The sequence below is a fragment of the Leucoraja erinacea genome, chromosome 1 (assembly GCF_028641065.1).
Source record: "Leucoraja erinacea ecotype New England chromosome 1, Leri_hhj_1, whole genome shotgun sequence".
NCBI classification, from domain to species: domain Eukaryota; kingdom Metazoa; phylum Chordata; class Chondrichthyes; order Rajiformes; family Rajidae; genus Leucoraja; species Leucoraja erinaceus.
Genome location: NC_073377.1, coordinates 167,577,134 through 167,587,853, shown reverse-complemented (window position 1 = coordinate 167,587,853; position 10,720 = coordinate 167,577,134).

Genomic DNA, 10,720 nt, shown 5'->3' with positions numbered 1-10,720 from the left:
AATGTCGGCTGTTCATTTCCGCCGCTTTGGTACCTTCAGTTCCCTCTTGAATTTACCTTACTTGCTATCTTTTTTTTCCCCTGTAAATCTAGGTAGCTGTGCCTCACGGTCACCCCGACTGGCACAGTAAATTGCAGCTCACAACCTCGCCGTTTTCTATGTTTTTAACGGGTGGGAAAATGCGTTTTTTCCCATCCACTAACATGTACCGAACCCTCGAGTGTCCTCCACTTGAGAATTTTGGTCACGTGGGTGCGGATCTACGCTCCAGTGACCTTTAGTGAAATCACCCTATAACATTCTTACTTGCTGCAGCACCACACAATATGTAAGCATAATAGTTCAGTGTGTCTATAGACCGTATATACACAATAAACAAACAGATATAGTGCAATAATAATAATAATAATAATAAAGCTGGAGAAACTCAGCGGGTGCAGCAGCATCTATGGAGCAAGGGAAATAGGCAACGTTTCAGGCCAAAACTCTTCGAGCTTATTTGATGTCGTGTTTTATAGCCTGATGGCCACGACATCAAATAAGCTCTATGATCTTTGTCCTGTACCTTCTTCCCGACGACAACGGTGAGATGAGTGCGTGACCAGGATGGTGTGGGTCTTTGATGATGTTGGCAGCCTTTTTGAGGCAGCGACTGCAATAGGTCCCTTCAATGGTGGGGAGGTCAGAGCCGATGATGGACTGGGCAGTGGTCACAACTTTCTGCAGTCTTCTCCGCTCCTGGATGTTCTAGTTGCCGAACCAGGCCACGATGCAACCAGTCAGTATGCTCTCTACTGTGCACCTGTAGAAGCTCGAGAGAGAGTCTTCCTTGACATACTGACTCTCCGTAATCTTCTCAGGAAGTAGAGGTGCTGACGTGCCTTCTTTATAATTGCATCAGTGTGCTGGGACCAGGAAAGATCTTTGGAAATATGCACGCCCAGGAATTTGAAGTTTTTGTCCCTTTCCACCATTGTCCCGTTGATATAAATGGGACTGTGGATCCCTATCCTCCCCCTTCCAAAGTGCACAATCAGTTCCTTGGTTTTGCTGGTGTTGAGAGCCAGGTTGTTGTGCTGGCACCATTTGGTCAATCGGTCGATCCCACTTCTATACTCTGACTCATCACCATCTGTGATTCGTACTCTGACTCATCACCATCCCCTGTTAGCTGTGGGCCAAGTGATACACTGACCATTGTTATACAGACAATGAAACTAGCACAACGACTGGGGGAGGGACAATGCAACAGGTTACTTGAAGTTAGACAAATTAATATTCATACCCCTGGGTTGTAAACGGTCCAAGACAGACACAAAGTGCAGGATTAATTCCACATTGCCACTTTTAAAAACTTTCCTATATATCTATTTTACAGAACTATGCACATGAAGCACTTTTTATGGGCACACTAAGCACTTTTACTGATCGCCTGATATAAATGTTATATTCTGCTGCTACTTTGAAGAGTCAATGCAACGAAATTTCGTTCAATGTGCACTGTGTCTATGTGTATACCTGAATGACAATTAAAGTTATATTATTATATATATTATTATTAATTCAGCGGAATGGGCTGCCTGACCTGCTTGGTTATTCCAGCTTTTTGTGTCTATCGGTTTAAACCAGCACCTGCAGTTCCTCCCTATGGGTCTAACCGTGTGGTAGATTAGGGGACTAATATTTAAGATGAATATGTTTGGCCTCAAGCATAATTTAATTTACTCTTCCTTGCATTTATTTACGGCAACCCGGGGCAGTGCAGGTTGGCCCAAACCGCATCCTCTGAGAGGAGGAGACCCAAATCACGCTACAGAAAATCACATGGAAAAATATCCCCAGGGGTGCCCGAGGGGGGAGGAGGATGAGCGCCTCAATTTGACGGATCAAAGGTTGACGACTAATGGGAATGGACAACCGACTATCAGTATCAAATGCAGATGTGGTAAGGTTTGCAAGAACAGCCGAGGCCTGAAGATTCACCAGGCCCGGATGAAGTGTTTGGAGGGACAGTGAGTGTCACAACGCACAGGTATTTTACCTGGTGAAACGCAGGAGGAGCCGGGCCCGGAATCACCCCATAGAGCCCGAAGCCTCCAAGTGGCCCAACTAGTCCCTCGGAACAGTTCTCTGGAGAAGGTTCGAGTCAAATGGCCTCAGGCCTGCAAGACGGCAGTCTGGCATCAGTTCGACGAGGACGTTGATGAAGAGCTGGTCATAGACTGCCGCAAGCAGGGCTGGAAGGCAAGGTATATGCCCATCGAGGTTGGCTGGAGAGGTTTTGCAGGGCAATCGCTCTACAAAGCCTTGAGTGCACTGGGCATCAACGGAGTGGCGAGGAGAAGGGCCATCAAGAACACCACAGAGGCAGCGGAGAAGGCCCTGGATCAGGAGAGGAGGTCCATGGGGTGGAGCGAATGCCACCTGAACACAAGTCGTGGTCTGATCAACCACGGCTGGGTCGCCTGGGTGAGGGTGTCTGATGTTGAAAGACCCGAAACACCCAATGACCCCAGGTTACATCACTGATGATGTGTTCAGGAGCATCTATCAATGTAATTGTGTCCATCTATGTATTTGTATCAATCACAACTATACTAAGTGGGACCCATTGGGTCCCATGTTCACATGGGAGGGCTGGTCCCCAACGCAATATTCCACCTCTCCACCAATTCCAATATTGGTGGCCAGTGGGGGTGGGGCTTTCTGGAGCGCTAGTATGGGTGTTGTGGGCCAAAGGAACTGGTTTCCAGAGGGTTAGTATGCACATTGTGGGCTGAATGGATTCTTGAGGTGGCAGCTGAGTCACTCAGGCCTGGTGGGCTGGCAGCTTTGTTCAACTGCATCACTGACACTTCAGATTTAACCTTCTCCTTCTCAAATTGCAGATTAAAAATAATCATATTACGATCACTACCTCCAAGCGGATCTTTTACCTCGAGTTCTCGTATCAACTCTGATTCATTGGACAACACTAAATCCAGAATTGCCTTTTCTCTGGTCGGCTCCATTACAAGCTGCTCTAAGAATCCACCTCGGAGGCACTCTACAAATTCTCTTTATTGGGGTCCTGAACCAACCTGATTTTCCCAGTCTACCTGCATATTGAAATCCCCCATCACCACAGTGGAATTACCTTTGTTACATGCCAGTTTTAACTCCTGCTGCAACTTACGCCCTACATCCGGGCTACTATTTGGGGGTCTGTAGATAACACCAATTAATAGGTATGTTACAAAACTTACCTTCAGCGGCGCTGCAGTTCTGTCACTGCCCGTGTGCGTGACTTTGGCGCCTTTGAGAGGGGGGCGGGTTTAAAACAACCTTTTTCTCCAGGCTGTTTAAATCGATGTTGTTCAGGCTGTTTAGTTGCTCAAGAAAAATCGCTCCGACATTGGTTCTCTGGAGTTATTTTTAAACTGCGTTGGATAATTTAATTGCTAGAGTAAATTTAAAATCTTCTAAAGCTGTAAACGCCGACAACGGGACGGATCTCATGTAGGGGACAAGGCAAGGTACGCCATTTATTTTTACATTAAAAAGTGCTTCTTAAGATGCCTTTAATCAAATTTTTACGTTGCAAGAAGGTGACTTGGGACCCATCCGAACCGGCAGTATTTTTCCTGCCGATACGGGGTTCAAATTCACTGCAACCGCAACGTTCCAAACCATCGCTTTCCAGAAAACCCACTCGCAAGATGATTTAAATGGCCGTTAATTTACAGCAATTAAACACAAAATTCCTTCCATTTAGCCTATAAATTCATGACAATGAGATTTTAAAATCATGTTATATTGTAAATTCTTGTGTGAATGTTATTTGGACACTTGGGCTATTTAAAAATGTTAACCTTTTCTTAAGAAATTGATAGATGTTTAGATCTAGTAATTGAATTTTGTAATTAGCTACAATTAGGTTACTAACTAATTATATGCTGTAATTACAGGTCATCCAAGTAAGATTGTTTCATATTTGTTTCAGAATGCTTCAATCTATAATAACTGAAAATTTCATTCAGTTCTCTTAATTTTTAAGAAAGTTATGGACTTTTGACTGACATCGATCACAGCTTTTGTATTAAGTCAATGGAAAAGCAATTTGCTAATTTCCGAGTATGAAAATGGCCATAACCTTTTTAATACTGAAGATATGAAAGTGAATTAGGTGTCAAATTAAACGTTTTTTATGCTTTATCTGATGGGATGAATTACAGACTTGATTTTTTAAATCTCAAATTTTTGTAACATTGCTACAATTAGTGTCTTCTTGCCAGAATTAATCCAGAAACATCCACTCTCAAGATAATCAAATTATTTTCTTTTTTTTTTGCACAATCATGTCATAAGAACGTTTAAATAACGTATATTTTGTGTTATTGTCTATCCATGATCAATATTTTCATACTGTATATACACAGAACAGTTTTAGTCAGATGTATTGTGCAAAAAATAATGATTTTGATTATCTTGAGAGTGGATGTTTCTGGATTAATTTATGGGAATAAAACATTAAATTCCTTCCATTTGGCATAGAAATTCATGACAAAGTGAGATTTAAAAATCATGTTATATTGTGAATTCTTGTGTGAATGGGATCAGTTTGTTATTTGGATACTTTGGCTATTAAAAACATATTTTTAGCCTTTTCTTAAGAATGGGATAGATGTTTAGATCTAGTCATTGATTTTAGATGAATTTAATTGATTTGATGACTGATGAATATTAATGTTTTGTTGGGTATGTACTATTTGTTTTAATGTCACAATAATATTAACGTTCTGATCTTGAGAATATCACATTTTTGAATTTTCAAGGCAGTCTGGGTGTTTATTACTATTTCCATCACAACAGTCAATTTTGTAATTAGCTACAATTAGGTAACTAACTAATTATATGCTTTAATTTCAGGTCATCCAAGTAAGATGTATCATATTTGTTTCAGAATGCTTCAATCTATAATAACTGAAAATTTCATTCAGTTCTCTTATTTTTTAACAAAGGTGTGGGCTTTTATGTCAATTGACTGTCCTCGATCACAGCTTTTACGTTAAGGACTATGAAGGCATGAGAGAGGTGCTGGCCAAGGTAGACTGGAAAGTGGTCTTAGCAGGAATGATGGTGGAACAGCAATGGCAGGAATTTCTAGGCATTATCCGGAAGACGCAGGATCATTTCATTCCAAAAAGGAAGAAAGATTCTAAGGGGAGTAGGAGGCAACCGTGGCTGACAAGAGAAGTTAGGGATAGAATAAAACTAAAAGAAAAGATGTATAACACAGCAAAGAGTAGCCGGAAGCCAGAGGATTGGGAAACTTTCATAGGACAACAGAAGGAAACAAAACGGGCAATACGGGCTGAAAAGATGAAGTACGAGGGGAAGCTGGCCAGGAATATAAAGAAGGACAGTAAAAGCTTCTTTAGATATGTTAAGAGAAAAAGAATAGCAAAGTCAAATGTGGGTCCCTTGAAGGCAGACATGGGTGAAATTATTATGGGGAACAAGGAAATGGCAGAAGAGTTGAACAGGTACTTCGGATCTGTCTTCACTAAGGAAGACACAAACAATCTCCCAGATGTACTGGAGGACAGAAGACCTAAGGGGGTCGAGGAACTGAAATAAATTTTCATTAGGCGAGAAATAGTATTGGGTAGGCTAATGGGACTGAAGGATGATAAATCCCCTGGGCCGGATGGTCTGCATCCCAGGGTCCTCAGGGAGGTGGCTCTAGAAATAGTGGACCCATTGGTGATCATTTTCCAATGTTCAATAGATTCGAGATCAGTTCCTGTGGATTGGAGGAAAGCTAATGTTATCCCACTTTTCAAGAAAGGAGTGAGAGAGAAAACGGGGAATTACAGACCAGTTAGCCTGACTTCGGTGGTGGGAAAGATGCTGGAGTCAATTATTAAAGAGGTAATAATGGGGCATTTGGATAGCAGTAAAAGGATTAGTCAAAAGTCAACATGGATTTATGAAAGGGAAATCATGCTTGACTAATCTTCTGGATTTTTTGAGGATGTGACAAGTAAAATGGATGAAGGGGTGCCAGTGGATGTAGTGTATCTAGACTTTCAGAAAGCCTTTGATAAGGTCCCGCACGGGAGACTGGTGACTAAAATTAGAGCACATGGTATTGGGGGTAGGGTGTTGACATGGATAGAAAATTGTTTGGCAGACCGGAAGCAAAGAGTAGGAGTAAACGGGTCCTTTTCAGAATGGCAGGCAGTGGCAAGTGGAGTGCCGCAAGGTTCGGTGTTGGGGCTGCAACTGTTTACCATATATATTAATGATTTGGAAGAGGGAATTAGGAGCAACACTAGCAAGTTTCCGGATGACACAAAGCTGGGTGACAGTGTGAACTGTGAAGAGGATGTTAGGAGGTTGCATGGTGACCTGGACAAGTTGAGTGAGTGGGCAGATGCAGTATAATATAGATAAATGTGAGGTTATCCACTTTGGTGGCAAAAACAAGGGGGCAGATTATTATCTCAATGGGGTTAGGTTAGGTAAGAGGGAGGTACAGCAAGACCTGGGTGTCCTTGTACACCGGTCACTGAAAGTTGGCGTGCAGGTACAGCAGGCAGTGAAGAAAGCTAATGTAATGTTGGCCTTCATAACAAGAGGATTTCAGTTTAGGAGTAGGGAGGTTCTTCTGTAGTTGTATAGGGCTCTGGTAAGATCACATCTGGATAATTGCGTACAGTTTTGGTCTCCTAATTTGAGGAAGGACATCCTTGTGATTGAGGCAGTGCAGCATAGGTTCACAAGATTGATCCCTGGGATGGTGGGACTGTCATACGAGGAAAGATTGAAAAGACTAGGCTTGTATTCACTGGAGTTTAGAAGGATGAGGGGGCATCGTATAGAAACATATACAGTACAATTATAAAAGGACTGGACAAGCTAGATACAGGAAAAATGTTCCCAATGTTGGGCGAGTCCAGAACCAGGGGCCACAATCTTAGAATAAAGGGGAGGCCATTTAAGACTGAGGTGAGAAAAAACTTTTTCACCCAGAGAGTTGTGAATTTGTGGAATTCCCTGCCACAGAGGGCAGTGGAGGCCAAGTCACTGGATGGATTTAAGAGAGAGTTAGACAGAGCTCTAGGGGCTAGTGGAGTCAAGGGATATGGGGAGAAGACAGGCACGGGTTATTGATCGGGGACGATCAGGCATGACCACAATGAATGGCTCGAAGGCCTCCACCTGCACCTATTTTCTCTGTTTCTATGAGTGGATGTTTCTGGAATGTGATCGATTGGAATGTTGCCGCTGCCATGATTTAAGCAAGACACGGCCAATTGGTATCGGGGCCTAAATAACATTTTTGGCATCAGCAGATTAAAATGAAGCCACACCAAAAAGCAAGATAATATGTTAAATAAACGACATACCTTTTGTTTTGTTCTGCACTTGCGATCCGTGATGTGATGTTGAAGGCGTCTGTGGTCACGTTTAAGTTCAATCCAACAATGCATATAGAAAATAGGTGCATGAGTAGGCTATTCGGCCCTTTGAGCCAGTACCGCCATTCAATAAGATCATCTAAAATCAGTACCCCTTTCTGGTTTTTCCCCCCATATCCCTTGATTCCCTTAGCCCCAAGAACTAAATCTAAAACTCTTTTGAATTGGCCTCCACTGCCTTCTATCGCAGAGGATTCCACAGATTCACAACTCTCTGGGTGAAAATGTTTCTCATCTCAGTCCTTAATGGCTTACCTGATTCTTAAACTGTGACCCCTGGTTCTGGCCTCCCCCAACATTGGGAACATTTTTCCTGTATCTACCCTGTCCAATCCTCTAAGAATTTTATGTTTCTATAAGATATCCTCTCATCCTTCTAAATTCCAGCGAATACAAGCCCAGTCGACCCATTCTTTCATCATATGTTAGTCCCGCAATCCAAGGAATTAACCTGGTGAATCTGCACTGCACTCCCTCAATAGCAATAACATCCTTCCTCAAATTAGGACACCAAAATTGCACACAATGCTCCAGGTGGTTTCACCAGGGGCCTGTACAACTGCAGTAGAGCCGCCTTGCTCCTAAACTCAAATCTTCTCGCAATGAAGGCCAACATGCCATTAGCTTTCTTCACTATCTGCTGTACCTGCATGCTTACTTTCAGTGACTGATGTACAAGCACACCCAGGTCTCGTTGCACCTCCCCTTCTTCTAATCTGACACCATTCAGATAATAATCTGCCTTCCTGTTCCTACCACCAAAGTGGATAACTTCACATTTATCCACATTATACTGCAACTGCCATGCTTCTGCCCACTCTCCCAACCTATCCAAGTCACCCAGCAGCCTCATAGCATCCTCCTCGCAGCTCACTGCCACCCAGCTTTGTGTCATCCACAAATTTAGAGATGTTACATTTCATTCCCTCGTCTAAATTGTTAATATATATTGTAAACAACTGGGGTCCCAGCACAGAGCCTTGCGGCACCCCAATAGTCAACGCCTGCCATCCTGAAAACGACCCATTAATTCTTGCTGGTTACACAGAAAAAGCTGGAGAAACTCAGCGGGTGCAGCAGCACCCCCTCCTCTTGGAACCCCCCTCGTGGCCAATTTCTGGCTTTAGAACTTTTCATCAATAACTGCCGTCGTGACATCAACCGCCTCAACTTCTCCACTCCCCTGTCTCACTCCAATCTCTAAGAAGGGTTTCGGCCCGAAACGTTGCCTATTTCCTTCGCTCCATAGATGCTGCTGCACCCGCTGAGTTTCTCCAGCTTTTTTGTGTAACCTTCGATTCTCCAGCATCTGCAGTTCCTTCTTAAACATTAATTCTTACTGTTTGATTCCTGTCTGCCAACCAGTTCTCTATCCATGTCAATACCCTACCCCCAATACCATGTGCTCTAATTTTGCACACTAATCTCGTGTGTAGGACCTTGTCAAAGGCTTTTTTACACCACATCCACTGGCTCTCCCTTATCTATTCAACTTGTTACATCCTCAAAAATTTCTAACAGATTAGTCAAGCATGATTTCCCCTTCATAAATCCATGCTGACTTTGACCGACCCAGCCACTGCTTTCCAAATGCGCTGCTATTACATCTTTAATAATCAACTCCAGCATCTTCCCCACTACCAAAGATAGACATAAAAAGTTGGAGTAACTCAGCGGGACAGGCAGCATCTCTGGAGAGAAGGAAAAGGTGATGTTTCGGGTCAAGACCCTTCTTCAGTCTGGTTAGGGAAAAGGGAAACGAGAGATATAGGCGGAGATGTGGAGAAATAAAGAACAAGGAATGAAAGATATGCAAAAATGTAACGATGGTAAAGGAAACAGGCTGTTTGTTGGCTGTTTGTTGGGTGAGAATGAGAAGCTGGTGCAACTTGGGTGGAGGAGGGGATAGAGAGAGGGAATGCCGGGGCTACCTGAAGTGAGAGAAATCAATATTCATACCACTGGGCTGTAATATTAATAATAATGGATGGGATTTATATAGCGCCTTTCTAGATACTCAAGGCGCTTTACATCGCATTATTCATTCACTCCTCAGTCACACTCGGTGGCGGTGAGCTACTTCTGTAGCCACAGCTGCCCTGGGGCAGACTGACGGAAGCGTGGCTGCTAATCTGCGCCCACGGCCCCTCCGACCACCACCAGTCACTCACACACATTCACACACATTCACACGCAGGCAAAGGTGGGTGAAGTGTCTTGCCCCAAGGACACAACGACAGTATGCACTCCAAGCGGGATTCGAACCTGCTACCTTCCGGTCGCCAGCCGAACACTTAGCCCATTGCGCCACCTGCCGCTGTAAGCTGCCCAAGCAAAATATGAGATTCAGTTCCTCCAATTTGCGTTTAGCCTCACTCTGACAATGGAGGAGACCGAGGACAGAGAGGTCTGTGTAGGAATGGGAAAGAGAATTAAATTAAACCGGGAGATCAGGTTGGTTCACGCGGGCTGAGAGAAGGTGTTCCGCAAATAATCGCCCAGTCTGCGTCTGGTCTCCCCGATGTGGAAGTGTCCACATCTTGAACATCTGCAACATCCACTCGCGCTGCTCCCCCTCTGTGTTGTCTGCTCTTCCCCACTATTGATGTAAGGCTAACTGGTCAATAATTCCATTTTCTCTCTCCCCCCTTTCTTAAAAAGTGGAGTTACATTGGATCAGTTCCTGTGCACTGGAGGATAGCCAGAGGCGAGAGAACATTGGAAAATGATCGCCAATTCATCCAGAATTTCTAGGGGCACTGCAAAATGATTAGTGTGTCTTGAATTCTTACGCACTTCACAACCAATAGCAGAATGTGATTGACTGCTTATCCAGCTTTGGGAGCCATTTATGTTTGGGCTAGCTACTGCTGGCCTATTCTATTATATTTCTTGATATTTCTAACACTATTATTTTGGACACTTGGGGGCGGTCATTTGATGCATAGAGGGGCGCAACATATGGGCTTAGGGGACAGCGAGTGACCAGACCAGGCACACGAGGTGGAGGGCACACAGTTCTCACCAGATCAGGGAGAACAGAAAGCTACAACTTGTATGGGAATAAGGAGAACCTGGTATGTTTCATCTCTTTGTTTGTACAACTACTTCAATAAAGAATCAATTAAACAGGAAATAATGACTAGAAGATCTGTTATTTTTGGTCTGCGTAAGATCACTCCCACTTACCTGTGCAGGAATGGCAACGAGAAAGAAGACACTGGAAAAATTAGAAATTGCCATTATACCAGCAA